The following is a 17,921-nucleotide window of genomic DNA, read 5'->3' on the forward strand; positions in this document are numbered from 1 at the left end:
CTGACAAGCTGCTGTTCACAGACAGAAGTCTGAATATTACATGCCATAACAGATGAAACAAATCTTTCACTCATGAAAAAAAAAAAAAGAAGAGACTATTTTTGAGATTTGATGATAAATCTATTTTTGAAGTAAGGAACTTGGGTTTCTAGAGCAGTGATAATGCCATCTGATATTTTTTCTTACCACAGCCATGTTTGGTTATTATTATTCTTCACAACTTAATTATGAAGAAATGAAGGCTTAAAAAGTTCAAGTACAATTTACTTGTGTTCACACAACTGGAAGTTATAGAGCTGGTAGCTACAAACACATGTTTACTATAAAGACAAACAAGCGGGGGGTGGGTGATGTTTTAAACTAAAAGTCTTTTTATTTCTTTAATCTGGCCTCAAAATCTTCACCTACTATTTAAATAATGTTAAAAGCTCCTCCTGAATTAGCCAGTAACTAATTTTACTCCAGTATTTATAAATAGATCTGACAATTTTTACCAGTTTGGAAAATAGAGCAGAACAGATAATCTCTATAAACACAGGGATTAACTTTTTTTTTTTTTTAATCTTTACTGCAGGACCTGGATCAAAAGTTCCCATGAATTTAGGGTACTACATTTCAGAGAAGAGTTGGAAAAGAGCAGCTTGCAAAAATGTGGGTGATATGGACCTCGACAGGCAGGTATGGAATGTGGATTTATAGGCTGTTGCTCACCTTAAGACTCCCAGAGTGGAATGTGAACCCAACTCACACAGCGGTCAGGTTAGTGACACTGGCAAACAGCCCTGACCCCACCCATGGCACACAGCACTGGGGGTTTTCTCCACGTGGATCCATGCCTGGATGGGACCAGAGACTGTCATTCACTTCATCTAGATCGGCCACCTCCTGAAGCTCTGTTCAAGGTAAGCATCGTGTCACGCTGGGCAAGTACAGCTCAAACTCTTTGCTCCTTTCTGGTGGTGCGAGGGATCTCCTGCCTGGGCAGGAAGGGACTCTGTCTTCACTGTGCATCATATATGATCCTTGCTCAGGTATGGGTCGTGGTAAAACACCAAGGAGAAGGCATCCAAAGGAGTTCTGTGATCCACATTCTTTGAGCACGGGCCACTGACCACCAATATCTACCAACTAAAATGCAGGGCACAAAACCCTGAGTGAGCAAAAGACAGAACACCTTTTTATGAGGAAAGACGATTCAAAGGCCCTTTTCTAGATTAACCATGTTAAATCAGTGTATGTCCTTCAGAATATAAAACAGATAGCTCTGAATATTGATTTTTAAAATATCATCCTCCAAGCAGCTTTTCAAGGTGGCTGGCCTCACTCTCTGCCTTGTTTCTAATTGTGCAATGTCCTCATTCCCAGAGCTGCCCCAGGGAACCTGTGCTCCTCCCCACTCCAATGCATTGCTTGAAGGCTTCCATAGCACTTGACGGAAAGAACATCCCCCTCCCCACCCGAGACCCTCTCCTAGTGGGCTCCTATAATCCCCCAGTGGCTCCAGCCTTAAGCAACCCGAGACATTGCCTGATCCCTGGCTCCAGCAAAGCCACACAGGACCAGTACCATAGAGGACTCTGTTTTCCTGAACCCAGAGGAGTGTTCTGCCATAAGACCCAGATGGTCGCTGCAGCCTCCTGCCTGCCTTATGGGTCAGATCCTGCCTGATATAATGTGTCTAAATCAAAGCTTAGTTCCCAGGTGCCTGCTATCAGATTTGCCCATTTTAGTCCTACGTTTTCTGGGTCAGCCAGATAATGGACCTCATTTACCGGTTGGTTATTACCGCTTGGCTTCATCAGGCCATGCATTTGCTTCCTGCGACTGCTGTAGCACCTTACCACAAACTGGGCGACTTCACCGAAATGCACTCTGTCATACTCTGGAAGCCAGATGTCTGCAGTCAAGATGTCAGCAGGACCATGCTCCCCTGAAGGCTCTGGGGAGGACCCTTCCCTGCCTCTCCCAGCCCCTCCACGCTCCCTGTGTCAGCATCATCCCCTCTCTGCCTATCTTCACATGGCCATCTCCTCCCGTGTGTCTGAGTCTTCAAGTCTCTCCTTGCAAAGACACCCATCATTGGAGGCAGAGCCTGCTGTAATCCAGTATGACTTCATCTTAACTTGGTTACATCTATGAAGACCCCGTTTCTAAGTCAAGTCACATTCACAAGTACTGGGAGTTAGGACTTGAACCTACATTTTTGGGGAACTCAGTTCAGCCCGTTGCAGGCTACATGCCCCTGGCCTGGCCTAGGGAGCTGGAACCACTGTTTGCTGTGTGCTATGTAAAGCCATCTGCTAGCGTATCAGAGATCCATGCAGCCCTCTCCGCCAACAACTCAGGAGGGGCTATGTGGATGGGACAGATTTTGTCACTGTTTTTTGTTGTTGTTGTTTATTTCATTCCACTCACTGTTTTTATTTTTTTAGAGGGAGGAATGGGAGGAGGTGGAGGTCGGGATGACCTCTCTGGGCTAACCCGGGCTGCCCTCATGTCCCTCAGTTCCTGGGACCCAATGTGGAACCCCTGATAGCTGCGGCTGGAAATCCAGGCTGGTCGTGGGCCTGAACCCCACCCCTGGGCAGATCATAGCCATGGTCCCTGCAGCCACTCTCTGCCACCTTCACTCTAGGGACGAAGTGCAGATTCCAGGATGGGAGCCGGCCCTCATCATGACCACCATCATGGACTGTCTAGGCCCTCAGCCCTGGAGCAGTTTCTCCCAAACTTTCAGATAATAAAAATCCACTGTGGGACTCAAACAAACAAACAAGCAAACAAACAGAATAGGACGTCATGACTCATAACCTTCCAGAAGGAGCTGGGTGCTGTTTATGTTGGCATTTCTTCTCTTGATTCTCCTCATCCATGACTTTGGAACCACTCTTAAAGGAGCCTTGCACCATCTGATATGGTTTGGATGTCCCACCCAAATCTGATGTTGAATTGTAATCCCCAGTGCTGGAGGTGGGGCCTGGTAGGAGGTGTGTGAGTCATGGGGTTGGATCTCTTATGGCTTGGTACTGAGCTCCTGATAGTGAGTTCTCAAAAGATCTGATCATTTAAAAGCGTGTGGCCTCTCCCCACTCCCTCTTGTTCCTGCCTTCCTGATGTGATGCGCAAGCTCTCACTTTGCCTTCTGCCATGAGTAAAGGTCCCTGAGGTCTCCCAAGAAGCGATGCCTGTGCTACGCTTCCAGTGCAGCCTGCAGAACCATAAGCCAATTAAACCTCTTTTCTTAGAAATTACCCAGTCTCAGATATTTCTTTGTAGCAATGCAAGAATGGCCTAATACACTATCCTAAGGCCTGGGCTTCTGCTCAGTGTCACCCAGCCAAACTTTGTTTCTAAGTGATTGGAGTTTAGTCACAATAACAGCAACACCCACTCCAATAGACCATTCCTGCTGCCCAGGGCCTGTCCTGGTGCCCAACTATGGCTCTGATTTTGTGAGTGGGCCTAGGGCTTCTAATGACTGTTGAGCTCAGAATTAAAAGTGGAGTCTGGGGTGTGTGTCTGCATGCATGTGTATGTGTGCATGTGTGTGCATTCAAGAGTGTGTGTGTGCATTCACAGGTGTTTCATTAATGACCCTGTCTGACACGAGACGGGGGAGATGAAGACTGAAACAAAAGTAAGACAACCATAGTCACCCACTGCAGCCTGCTGGGGAAAGGCTGGTTTATCTCCAGGTTACTTGTCCTGTTATAAAATAAAATCCCATTTGGGGGGATTTGGAGACCCCCGAGGCCCTGGTCTGGAAGGAGAAATGGACTGACATGGAGAGTTAAATGCCTGTGCCCAAGAGGTTAATGGCAACATAGGAACCTCTGGAGCAGAGAAGAGAGCAGCAGGGTTTGTGTGCAGTGGAGACTGTCCCATCAGCAGTCTGCTGGAGGACTGGGACCAGAGACACCGTGTTGGCCTTCCTTGCACAGAAGAGTAAATGCTGGTCTCCTGAGAGTGGAGAAAGCCGGTCCATGTGCCTCTGGGGAGGGTTGCCTCATCAAACACAGATGTCCCTGCCTTGTGAAGCCTCCACTTAAGATTTTTAGACTTTAGGTGGTGCGAAAACGACATGGCATTCCATAGAAAACATTCTTTGAGTGCTCATACAAACATTCTATTTTTCACTTTCAGCTTAGTATTCAATAAGTTACATGAGATACCAACACTTTATTATCATATAGCCTTTGTGTTAGGTGACTGCCCATGGTAGGCTAATGTAAGTGTTCTGAGAACGTTTAAGGTTGGCCAGGCTAAGCTAGGAAGGCCGGTAAGGTAGGTATATTGAATGCACTTTCCACTTATGATATTTTCAACTTATGATGGGTTTATCAGGAAGTGACACCATTGTAAGTCAAGCAGTGCATATTGGAATTTTGCATGGAACACACCTATACAAAGACATTATGCCTTATCTATCTGGAATTCACACATGTGCCACCCTACCTGTAAGGTCCCCCAGGACATGTCAAAGACAGCCTGTGGGTGGGTACAGCCCATTCTCCTCCTCCCACTCCAGCATCCATGGAGACCACCAGGATGGTGTGGGAACCAATTCCATTAGACTCTCCAGATACCCAGAGCTTCAACACATTTAGTATTAATAGGGGGAGAACACAAGAGGGAGAGAAAACAAACCCTGTCCAGTACCAGGCATCTCACTAAGTGAGACACCCAGCATCTCAAGAAGTCCTCCCTCGGAAGACCCCTAAGCAGAAGTGGGGAAACGAAACCTCTGCGGTAGGAGAGGATTAAGTTATTTGTCAAAGCTCACATCATTAGTAAGCAACACAGGTGAGGAAGGGGCTCAGGGTGTCTCACCTCAATTGTTTTACTCCGTGACCAACCTCACTTGTCTACCACATTTCTTCTTGAGTTGCCAGCACAATGTTCCCACTCTCCAAGTGGCCCAGGTTGAAGGCTAGCTGAGGTCCTAGCTCTTGCTGTCCCCTGTCCATCATCCATTGCTGACCAGCATCCCAGGCATAGACATAGTGGAGAGAGTCTCTGTCTTCAGCAGTGGGAGAAGCAGTACATGTTGAAAGGGTGCTTTAATGGGAATATACAGAATTACTGGATGAGAAGAGGACAAGCAACTAACAGTGTTGTAGGAAGGCATGATGGAAAGATTTTCTGAAGATCTGATGTTTATGCTGAGCCTCAAAATTGACTAGGAGTTACTTGGGCCAACACCTGAGGGAAGGGGCATGGGAAGCCTGAGATATAAGGAGCAGCAGGTGCAAAGGATTGACAGGGGTAGGGGAGCCATGGTAGATTCCAAGAGCAAGGCCAAGGTGGCTGAGACAAGGAGGGAGGACCTAGTGGCCAGGGATGAATTAGAGCCTCAGGGTTGAGGTTCCTGATGCTGGATTTTATTCTTAGTAGAATAGAGCCTGGAAAGCTTATAGTTGCCCTCTAGCGCCGAGGCAGGCTGCCTGGGTTGGCTGCATTTTCAGAGCTTCTGTATTAGTCTGTTTCACTCTGCTGATAAAGACGTACCTGAGACTGGGTAATTTATAAAGAAAAAGAGATTTGATGGACTCACAGCTCCACATGACTGGGGAGGCCTCACAATCATGGCAGAAGGTGAGGGAAGAACAAAATCACATCTTACATGGTGGCAGGCAAAGAGAGAAATGAGAACCAAGCAAAAGGGGAAACCCCTTATAAAACCATCAGCTCTCGTGAGATGTATTCACTACCATGAGAACAGTGTGGCGGAAACTGTCCCCATGATACAGTTATCTCCCACCAGGTCCCTCCCACAACCTGTGGGAATTATGGGAGCTACAATTCAAGATGAGATTTGGGTGGCGACACAGCCAAACCATATCAGCTTCCCAACTTTCCGTGTCTTCCTCCAGGGCCACCTGACAGGGTCTCCCAGCTATGACCTCCCATGTGCCTTGGAGCTCCTGGCTGAGGGTCCTGGGCTGGCCTCTGACAGAGTCCCTGGAGCCCATCCCTGTAACCTGTCCTGCCCCAGTGAGAAGGCTTCTGCCCCACGCTGGGTCACTGTCTCCTGCAGGTTCTGAGACGTATTCCTACCTTGTGCCTAGGCCTAATGTCTGATTGACCCACCCTCCTGGAAAGCATCTCTAAGACCCACAGAATATCTGTCAATTTTGCATTTTTCAGAACAGAGAAGAGGAGAAAAGTAAAGAGAATTCCCCAGCTGGTTCAACATGATTCCTGGCAGAGCAGTCTTTCTAAGGAGGACAGATAGGACCATGGGCCACATAGTTACTTTTGGAAAGAGCTGTCATTGCCTGGAAGCTGGTGACAGGATGGACTCAAAATCCCAGCAATACCATTTGCTTGTTGGATGATTTCCCAGAAATTATTTATTTTCTCTGTGGCTCATTCTCCCCACCTGTAAGACAAGGTCAACTACAATGCCTACTGCACAGGGCTGTTTTGAGGACTGAGGGCAATAAGCCAAATGTAGCCTTTAGCACAGTCCTGGCCTGTGGTCTGTACCCATTAGACATTAACCTGGTATGAACTGGGGGCTGGCTCTACCCTAAGCCTCACATGAGGGTGAAAGACAGTAGAACAGGGGCTCCAACACTTCTATATTGTCCTGGTTATCAAATGGAGTGGAATGTACATCCTTCAGGAGAAGGCTGCAGTGGAGAACAGGATAGTGGGAGGTTGGGTCTTAGAGGAAGGGGAGAAGAGAACTGCCATGCAGGGGCAAGAAAGCAGGACATTGGAGAAAAGAGATGTTGGATGTGTGAAACCTTAGCCCCTCAATTAAAAAACAAGAATCACAGAAGTGTGAAGGAAAGTGAAGAAGAGGCTGAGTTCTGGATCCTGGCTATTCAGTCCATGATATTGCAAGCAGAGATGAAACGCTCACCTTCCTCACCAGGGGGTGTGTGTGGGCATGAACTGACTACTCTCTTACCTAAACACCAGCCAGACCCTGCCTCCAAAGTGCACTTTCTTCCTTGAGGAACACAATTGTTTAGCTACGTGTGGAGGAAGGGAAGACAGTCAGAACAATTGACCATGGCTTGTGTCCTGTTGCATTTTTCCAGAGGCAGAAAGTCAGGGCTGCACCGAAGATGCAAATATTTATTGTAACATATTCTGTGCCAGCACTTTGCCCTAAAGCATCTAGGGATAAAAAGACCATAGAAGACACAGGCACTCCCTCATGTTGCTCGCAGTGTAATGGGGGAGACACATTACTAAACTCATCAGAAGAAAGACTGTCTCAGAAATCATAAGGAATTTGAGGCAGGCAGGGTGGTTGCCCATTTGCCGGTGGCCAAGATGTGGACCTGGCTGCAGGAAGCTGATGCAATTAATCCCAAGAAGAAAAGGTAAAACTAGTGTGATGTGAGCGATACACCTGAACCAAAAGCACAGAGTTGGGAGGCTGGAGATGGAGTGCAGGCTTCCATTAGTCCCTCTTGTTCAGGGCTCAGCAGCTCAAAGTGCACATCAGACCTGGCTGGAGAGGAGGTGGGAAGGTGCAGACAGGGGTCAAGCAGGCTTTGCACCCTGAGATGGGCAAAGCCCCCACCAAAGAGTGAAGCCAAATGCCACATTGGCATTCTTTAGAGAGACCTGGACCACAGTTGTAACAATGTATGAATCTTTAAAAAATGATACAGACATCTATCATCTGGCAAATATGAGGACTTGGAAAGGGTGAAGGGCCCAAGCACTTCGATGAGGAAAGGTACAGAGATGGTGGGAAGGCCAGGGGCAGGCATGGCCACCAGTGCCCAAGGTGAGTAAGTAGGTGATGCCAGGTGCTGACAGTGGCCCCATGTGTGTTAACCCCCTGTTATAGGCTAATTGCGGCTCCTGAAGTTCATCTGTTGAAGTCCTAATTCTCAATGCTTCAGCATGTGACCTTATTTGAGGATAGGGCTTTTACAGAGGTAATTATAAAGTTAAATAAGGCCATATGGATGGGCCCTAATCCAATCTGACTGGTGTCTTATAAGAAGAGGAGATGAGGACACAGACACACACAGAAGAATGACCATGTGAAGACACAGGGAGAAGATGCCATCTGCAAGCCAAGAGAGAGGCCACAGGAGAAATCAGCCCTGCCGACCCCTTGATCTTGGACTTCCAGCCTCGAGGACTGTGAGACAATGAACATCTGCTGCTTGAGCGCCCCCATCTGTCATGCTTGTTATGGCAGCCTAAGCTGAGGAGCACAGGCTCCTTCCAAACAGCCAAGGGCCAGGGTTCCCATGACACCACACTAGATTCATAAAAGTACATGTTTAAGATTGTATTTTAGCTCAGAATATCAGCTCTTTATCTGACTAATAAAACAAATAGCTGTTTAATTGTATGTTACATAAACTATCCATTATTGATTAAATAAAAGTAAATAAATATATAAAACTTCCAGAACATATTGTCCAGATGAAGGAAATAATAAAACTCTCCTTGGGGGTAAAAGAATAAATAGAAGCTGGAAATAATTCACTTATTTGGGGACATTACCCTAAACAGATTAAGCTCTTTTAAAGATTAGAATCTCTTCTCCAAAACAATTTAATTTATGCTGTTGGTTCTACTCATCACACTTAACTCTCATAAGGAGATAGCCCAGTCCTCAGGTTTGCTCATTCCTTTTCCTTTTCCCTATAGTGATGTCCAGAAGCAGATGCAAATGGAATGTATTACTGTATTGGGTTTTGCTATGCTAGGGAATTTTTTCCATCTCCCAGTTTCATCTGCTCTGTGCCATCTTCTGAAACTTCCCCTTTGAAAAACTGTATAGTCCCAGCATTGCATGGCTTTTGCTTGGCTTCAGAATAAGCTTATTTGACTTCTGCTTCTGTGGAGATGGAATAGATAGATGTACACTTCCCTATTCCTCTCACTAAATGCAACTAAAAACCTTGCATATTATGTTAAAAAAAAAACATAACAAGAATATGAAAAGTGAAGAGAAGAAGGCAGGCCAGCTATGGACCTTGGGACAGGAAGATCAACATGGTGACATTCCTAGGTCTTCTTTTTGCCTCATATAACTCTGAGTTGGAGTGGAAGAAGGCATCGATAAAAACAATACCTTAGCAGAAGCCTGCCGTCTCTAGCCGAAGGACAAGGAAAGACACAACCTAGCCAAAAAGAACATTTTAGAAAATAAATGCTCAACTCTTAGCCAAATTCTACCAAAAAGCGGTAGCTAAAACCCCACCCATGCCAGCAAAAAATAAGTAAGAAGTGTAGACTTCCAGCCCCTCTGGGAAGAAAAGAGGCACCCCAAAATTCCCTACCTCGCCCTTTTCCCGCGAGAGTGGTGTAATAAAAAGACAACTAACACAGAAAGCTTAAATAAGATTCAACTTCTCATACCACAAAGCCCACATTTCCAGTTTTCAATAAAAAATCACTCATCATACCAAGCACCAGGAAGATTTCAAACTAAATCAAAAGGACAAACAAAAGATTCCAACGTCAAGATGACAGAAATGTTAGAATTCCCTGACATATATTTAAAAGAAGTCATCATAAAAATGCTTCAATGAGTGATTATGAACATGCTTAAAAACCATGAAATAATAGAAAGTCCCAGCAAAGAACTAAGAGATGTAAAAAAGAATCAAATAGAAATCTTAGAACTGAAAAACACAGTAACCATAAAAAAATAAATAAATGGAAGAACTCAACAGCAGATGGAGGGAGCACAAGAAAGAATCAGTGAAGTAGAAGAAAGAATGATGGAAATGACCCAATCTGAGAAACAAAGAAAGAAGACTTAAAAAAAAAATGAACAGTTTCAGGGACACATGATAACCCTACAGATTTGAGAGGCTGATTAAATCCCAAACAAAATAAACTCAAATAAATCTACACCAAGACACATCATAGTCCAACATCTGAAAACTGAAGATAAGGAATATATCTTTAAAGCAACGACAGAAAAATGAAACCTATCCACAGGTGAAAATATAGCGGCTTCTAAAAAATTGTTATGATGATGGACTTTTCATTAGAAACCATGGAAGCCAGAGGGAAGTAGCACTGTGTTTTTCAAGTGCTGAAAGAAAAGAATTGTAAACCCAGAATCCTATGTTTTCTATGTAAATTATATAAATGAATAGATTCTATACATGATTGAAGAGAAAGTCAAGACATACTTAGAAGAAGGAAACTAAGCTAATTTGTTGCAATCAGACATACCCCAAAAGAGCGACTAAGGGAAGTTCTCCATACAGGAAGGAAACAATAAAAGAACTTTGGAACATCAGGAAAGAAGGAAGAAAACAATGAGCAAAAATATGGCTAAATAAAATAGGCTGCCTTCTTCTTCTTACGTTTTCTAAATTATGTTTGACAATTCAAGCAGAACTTATAACCCTGTTTGATATGGTTCTAAGTAAATATACAGGAAATATTTAAGACAATCATAAGAAAGTGATGAGCAGAGTTTGTAAGATTTCTAAACTTCATTTGAACTGATAAAAAGGCAACACCAGTAGACTCTGATAAGTTATATGTGTATCATGTAAATCTAGAGCAATTACTAAAAGAGGTATATCAAGAGATAAACTAAAAAGCACAATAATTAAATGAAAACAAAATATTTAAAAAAATGTTTGAGTGATCTGCAGAAAGGCAGGGAAAAACAAGAGAAAGGAACTGAGAGGATAAACAGAAAAAATAAAATGATAGACTTAAATCCCTAACATAATGATTACTTTAATTATCAATAGTCTAAATACGTCAATTAAAAGGCAAAGAATGATGAGATGGATTAACAGCATTACCAATTTATGCTATATAGATGAAGTTGTGTGCACTTTAAATAGATAATATAGACATACTGAAAATAAAAGAATAGAATAGCTTATATTATGCAAATATTAAATAAATCAGTAGTGGTTACATTAATATACTATAAAGCAGACTTCTGAGAAAAAAACATTATTAGACATAGAGAGGGTCATTATATAATTAGAGAAATCAGCCAGGCATGATGGCTTACCCCTGTAATCCCAGCACTTTGGGAGGCGGAGGTGGGCAGATCACTTGAGGCCAGGAGTTCGAGACCTGCCTGGCCAACATGGTAAAACCCCATCTCTACTAAAAATACAAAAATTAGCAGGGCATAGTGGCAGAAGCCTGTAATTCTAGCTACCCAGGAGGTTGAGACAGGAGAATCCCTTGAACCTAGGAGGCAGAGGTTGCAGAGAGCTAAGATCTCACCATTGCACTCCAGCTTGGGCAACAAGAGTGAAACTCCATCTTTAAAAAAATGATAAAAAATTAATCTACCATAAAATATAGCAATTTGAAATTTATGTGCACCCAACAACAGTGTGGTAATATATGTGAAGCAAACCCAACTGAATCAAAAAGAGAAGTCCACCATTACAATTAGCGATTTCAACACCCTTCTCTCAACAATTGAGAGAACTAAACAGAAAATCAGTGTGAACACAGAAGACCTCAACAGCACCATCATCTCAGTTCAATTTGTGCTTTTAAAATAAAATTCCACAGATTGGACATTTTATTTAAGAAATTATTTTGTCACAGTTCTGCAGCCTGGAAAGTCCAAGATCAAGGCATCGACATTTTACAAGGGCCTACTTGCTGAATCATCACATGGTAGAAGGGCAGAGACAAAAGAAGGTTGGACTTGCCCTTTTATAGTGGCATTAATCCTGCCCATGCAGGTGGAGCCCTCATGGCCCTATCACCTCCCCAAAGCCTCAATTTCCAACACCACAATGGCAACCAAATTTAAACATAAGGTTTGGAGGGGATAAACATTCAAACCATAGAAACCATCAATCAACAAGTGCTAATCCATATTTATAGAATACTCCATCCAACAACAATAGAATACAAATTCTTTTCAAGTGCTCACACAATGTATATCAAGACAGATATCCCGGGCCATAAAACAAACCTTAGAAAATTTAAAAGATTTAAAATCAGGTAAGGTATGTTCTCTTAAAAGAATTAAAATCAGATAAAGTATGATTCCCACAATGGAATCAAATAAGAAATGAATAACAGAACAATAAGGGAAAATCTTGATATACTTACAAACTAAATAACACACTTCTTAATAATCTATGGGTCAAAGAGGAAGTCTCAAGGGAAATGAGATGCACAGAGTTGAATGAAAATGAAAATACAACATAACAAACTTTATTAAACATCACAAAAGCAGCGGCGAGACAGAAAATTGTAGCACTACATGAATAGATAAGAAAAAATGAGAAGTCTCAAATCACTAATCTAAGCTTTCACTCCAAGATCCTAGACAAACAAGAGAAAAATAAACCCAAAGAATGCAGAAGGAAGAAAATAATAAAGATAAAAGCAGAAATCTGTCAAATAAAAAGCAGAAAAGCAATAGAGATAATGAATGAAACAAAGAACTGGATCATTGAAAAGAGCAATAAAATTGACAAACTTCTAGCAAGACTGACAAAAAAAAAGATAATAAAATTTATAAATAAAAATAATGAAGCCAAGGATATCACTACAGACCCTACAGATGTCCAAAGCATAAGAGGATACTGTGAATAGCTAAACACATAAATTTGACAACTTAGATGAAATGGACCAATTCTTTGAAAAACACAAACCACTGGAGTTCACAAAATATGAAATAGAGAATTTGAACACTCTTTAGGAAATTGAATTAGTAATGTTAAAACTCCCTCATAAAAGAAAGCTTTGAGTCCAGATGGTTTTACCGAAGAATTCTGCCAAATATTTCAAGAATTAACACCAATTATACATAGTCTCTTCCCCAAAATAGAAAGAATGGAAACACTTCCCAATGAACTTTATGAATCCAGCATTACACTGATACAAAACTAGACCAAAAGTATACCAAAAGGAAAACTACAGACTAATATTTGCCATAATTATAGATGCAAAAAATTTTAACAAAATAACAAATAGAATTTAGCAATACATCAAAATAATCGCACATCACAACCAAGTGGATTTTGTTCCTGAAATTCAAAGCGAGTTCAATATTCAAAAATCAATTACAGATACTTTTCAGCTTACCATGAAGTTATGGCCCAATAAACCCAGTCATTAGCTGAAAATATCGTTAAGTCAACAATGCAGTTAATATGCTCAACCTACCAAATCTCATAGCTTAGCCTCGCCTACCTGAATTGTGCCCAGAATATTTCCATTAGCCTACAGTTGGGAAAAATCATCAAACACAAAGCTTATTTTATAATAAAGTATAAAATGTCTCACATAATTTACTGAATACCATACTGAAAATGAAAAACAGAATGGTTAGATGGTTTTGTACTATTGTAGAGTCAAAATATTGAAAAATTTTAAGTCACACTATTGCAAGTCAGGAACTGTCTGTGTTGTAACTGACCACATTTACAAGCTAAAGAAGAAAAATCACCTGATGACATCAACTGATGTAGAAAAAACCATTTGGCAAAATGCAACACTGATTCATTTAAAAAAAGAGAGAGGGAGAAACAAAAAAGAAAACTTTTAGAAAATAGTAATAATAGTAATAAGGGAGAAACTTCCTCAACTTCACAAAAAGTATCGGTAAAACCACAGCTCACTTTATACTGCATGGTGTGAATGCTTTCCCCCTAAGATTTGGAGCCTGGCAGGGATGTCTGTTCTCATCATTCTTAGTGAATACAGTGCTAGAAGTTTTAACCAGTTCATTAAGGCAAAAAAAAAAAAAAGAAAAAGAAAAAGTAAATAAAAAACAGAATGCAATGAAAGAAATAAAACTGTCCCTACTTGTAGTTGGCTTGATTGTCTACTCACAAAATCCTAGAGAATCTACAAAAGCACACCTAGAAGTCTGGGCGTGGTGGCTCACACCTGTAATCTCAGCACTTTGGGAGGCTGAGGTGGGCAGATCATGAGGTCAGCAGATTGAGACCATCCTGGCTAACACGGTGAAACCCTGTCTCTAATAAAAATACAAAAAATTAGCCAGGCATGGTGGTGCACGCCTGTAATCCCAGCTACTCAGGAGGCTGAGGCAGGAGAATCGCTTGAGCTGAGATGGCGTCATTGCACTCCAGCCTGGGCAACAGAGTGAGACTCTGTCTCAAAAAAAAAAAAAAAAAAAAAGAAAGAAAGAAAGAAAGAAAAAAGCACACCTAGAACTAATAAGTGGGCTCAGCAATATTTCAGGTTAAAAGAGAAACATACAAAACTCAGCTGTGTTTCTGTACTCTAGAAGAGAACATGTGGTCACAGAAATTAAAATATAATACCATTTACAATAGCTAAAAGAAATGAAATACTAAGGTATAAATCTAACAAAGTATAAACAGAAGTTGTACCACAGAAGGCTGATAAAAGAACTCAAAGATCTATAAAAGGAAATAGAAATACCATCATAGATTTAAATAATAGATTTAATCATGGATTCAAAGACATAAGAGAGTGAGGATGTCAGTTCTTCTCAAATTGATCTATAGGTTTAAACAATTTCTTTCATAATCTCAGTAAGACTTTTGTAGATTTGGACATTATTCTAAAATGTGTGGAAAGGCAAAAAAAAAAAAAAACCAAACAGCTAGTATAGCTAAAAGAACTTTGAAAAAGAATAACTTAGAAGTAATTAGTCATCAAGACCAGTATGGAAATCTGGGTTTGGCCACCCACTGGCCCCATGTGCTGCAGCAGATGGCTCGATCTCACAATCTCAGTTTCCCCAGATTTAAAACTGGAGGCAGGACAGTAACCTCTCTATCGTGCTCCTGTGGGGGTGAAGTGAAGTGATGCACGCAGAGCCCCTGTAGCGTGCATGGCCCACAGGGAGCATTCCACAGCTGCTGCTTCTTCATAAAGCATCATGTGCAGGCAGCCACTGCCCCTGTCTGTGCCCACCAGGTTACAGAACATGAGAGCACGGGCACCTCACTCGGGTACACCACCCTAAGTATGGTGGGCTGTGGACATCCCTTCTCCACTTGTCTCCCTCACACATTTCTCCAGAAGTGCTCTGGGCCAACATCAGAAACCAGGATTCCAGCTCCTGTTGGAGATGAAGACCTGCATCTGATTGCTGCTCCCTGCAGAAAGGACAGGGCTGCCTCAGTAGGACCATGCTGACATGAGCCTTGATCTGCCCCTGCTCCCTGCCTCCTTCCACCTATCAAAGAGGTGATGTCACATTCATGAAGACGATTCTTGTCAGAAAAGAGGGAAGCCAAGTCCCAAGGCACTTTCCAACTTGCTCTATCTCCCTGTGACCCTGTTTCCAATGATTTGGGGCTAGTGCATTTCTTCTTATAATTGTAGTAGAAAGCGTCTAGAAGGACCCCAGTACGTTTGGTATTCACACCCTTTGTGATACCTTCTTCTTGAGTGAGGGTGGGACCCAGTGACTTGCTTCTAACAGAGACAATATGGCAAAAGTGATGGGATGTCACATCTGTGATGAGGTTACAGAAAGACTGCATTCTGGCTTGCTCATCCTCTCTTGTCTTATGCTCATAACTGCAGAAAGTCAGCTGCCACAGTGTGAGCTGCACTCACAGTACAGACACACCTTGCCAAGGGACACACAGCTCCAGCCGACAGACCATGAAGATCTGAGACCCTCCATCCAACATCTGCAAAGAATGGCATCCTGCTCCTACCCAGGTGAGTGAGCTTGGCAGCAGATCTGACCTGTTCCTCAAATCTCAAGATGGACGCAGACCCACAAACATGCAGACTGCTACTCTGAGACCCTGACCCAAACCACCCAGTGAAGCCACACCTGGATTCCTGACACTCGGAAACTGAGATACTATAAATGTTTGTTGTTTCAAACCACTAAGATTTGTTATGTGGCAATACATCACTAATATCATTGTGTTAGGTCTTAAATCATCCTAAAAAGCTTCTTAGGTGAATCCTTTATTTCCACTGAAATACTCCCATTATCACAAATAAAGGGATGATGAGAAATTGACATGAAATTCCTAATGCCTATACAGTAATCTTAAGTGTCCAACACTAAACCTGTATTATATACCAAATACTGTATGCATTTCATACACGGCCCATGAGACACCCTATTGCTTCCTTAATCTACTTTTCTACTTCTGATTTATTTTTTAAATGGAGCTAGGCTTTAAAAAAAATATATGGAGTGGCCCCTTCTACAAATTGCCAGCTATCCATAAATTGTTCCAGTGCTGATAAATGGATGCATGCGTGCCCCTAGGAAGCTGCAGCCTGTGGTGAGTCACTCTGTTGCCTTCCTCTGAAGCGTCCAGGACAACTGTTCTGGCCTGAGATGAATTGATCATCATCCAGGCACACAGGGCAGAGGGAGGCCCTTGTCTCCACTGGCCTGGCACACCGGGAACAGTTACGGTTTTTCTTTCATTGTATTCCCCTGACTTTGGAGCTCCAATTTACCTTTTCATGAGTTTTTCATTCCATTGTTTGCTGTCATTTCTGTCACTTCCTCCTAGTTGTTGTAGCACAAAGGGAAACGCACCAGTCACCTGCTCTCACTTCATGTCCCCTGCCTCCTGGAGTGCACAGCTAACAGACTTTAAATGACTAATTTTCTGTTTACAATCGCAAAGGAGGACAGGAAGAGAGCACTTAGTCACCTCCTTGTAAACCAGTTTCAAAATATTGCTTCCATAGACATTTTATTTCTTTTCTTTTAAATTGTGATGAAGTACACATAACATAAAATTTACCTTCTTAACCATTTTCAAGTGTACAGTTTAGCAGCATTAGGTACATTCACATTTGTACAACCAACATCGTTAACCATTTCCAGAACTTTTTTTTATCATCCCAAACAAAAGCTCAGCACTCATTAAACACTCACACCCCATTCCTCCTCCCCCCAGGCCCTGGAAACCGTCATTCCACTTTCTGTCTCCATGACTTGAACTTCTCCGGGGGCCTCCCATGAGTGGAATCAGACAGCATTTGTCCTTTTGTGCCTGGTTTGTTTCACTTAGCATAATGTCCATGACGCTTATTTACGTTGCAGCTTGTGACGTGATTTCCTCCATTTTTAAGGCTGAATATTCTCTTCCTCCTTCTCTTCCTTGTCTTCCTTCTTTTTTCCATCATGCAGGTCCAAGACACTTAGCTGGGAACCAAGGGGCACAGAGATGAACACACAGCATCTGTGTCATGTGCTCTGGGTCAGAAGGAGATCACCCCTACACACACACACACACACACACACAAGTTGTGGTTATAGACTTATGGTTGCATGGTTGCTGGGTTGAGCTCTATGGAAGAGGAATGGGCCAGCTGGGGGCACGAAGAGACTGATCAGTAACCAGAAGATGTGTGCAAGTATGGCCTAGGACCTTCACAGGAAATGAGGCCAAGACTGATGGATTTGGAATCAATGTGGGAGAGGTGGAAAAGGATAATATGGCATCCACACGATGAAGCATTGCATCCCAAGTGGCTGAAACATCAAGAAGGTGGGTAGAGAAAGGGAGGAAGACACGCCTAATTAGACAGGGAGAATTGAGCACATCAAGAAGGACTCTAAGTGTCTTGCAAAAATATCTCACTTAGACAGCAATAAAGTCATTAAAAACATTTTCTACTTTATTGCAAACCTACATGAAAGTAAAAATGAAAGTCCTTAAGGCAAAGAGGCAACTACAATAGTATAGCCCAATTAAGTGTTAAAAAGCCATCCTAACATGACTACACAACAAGCCATCAGTATCATGACACCATAACAGAGCAGGTAGTGGTGCCCTGGACTGGATCCTGGAACTAAAACAGGACATAATTTTAAAAAACTGATGAAATCCAATAAAATCCACAGTTTAGTTAGTAGTAATGTAACAATGTCAATGTCTTAGTTTTCACAAAAGCACAGCGATAGCATCTGATATTAATGATGGGGGAAATTCAGTAAAGGGTATATGAGAAGTCTCTGTAATATCTTTGTAACTTATCTATTA

The sequence above is a fragment of the Pan paniscus genome, chromosome 11, assembly GCF_029289425.2.
Source record: "Pan paniscus chromosome 11, NHGRI_mPanPan1-v2.0_pri, whole genome shotgun sequence".
Lineage (NCBI taxonomy): Eukaryota > Metazoa > Chordata > Mammalia > Primates > Hominidae > Pan > Pan paniscus.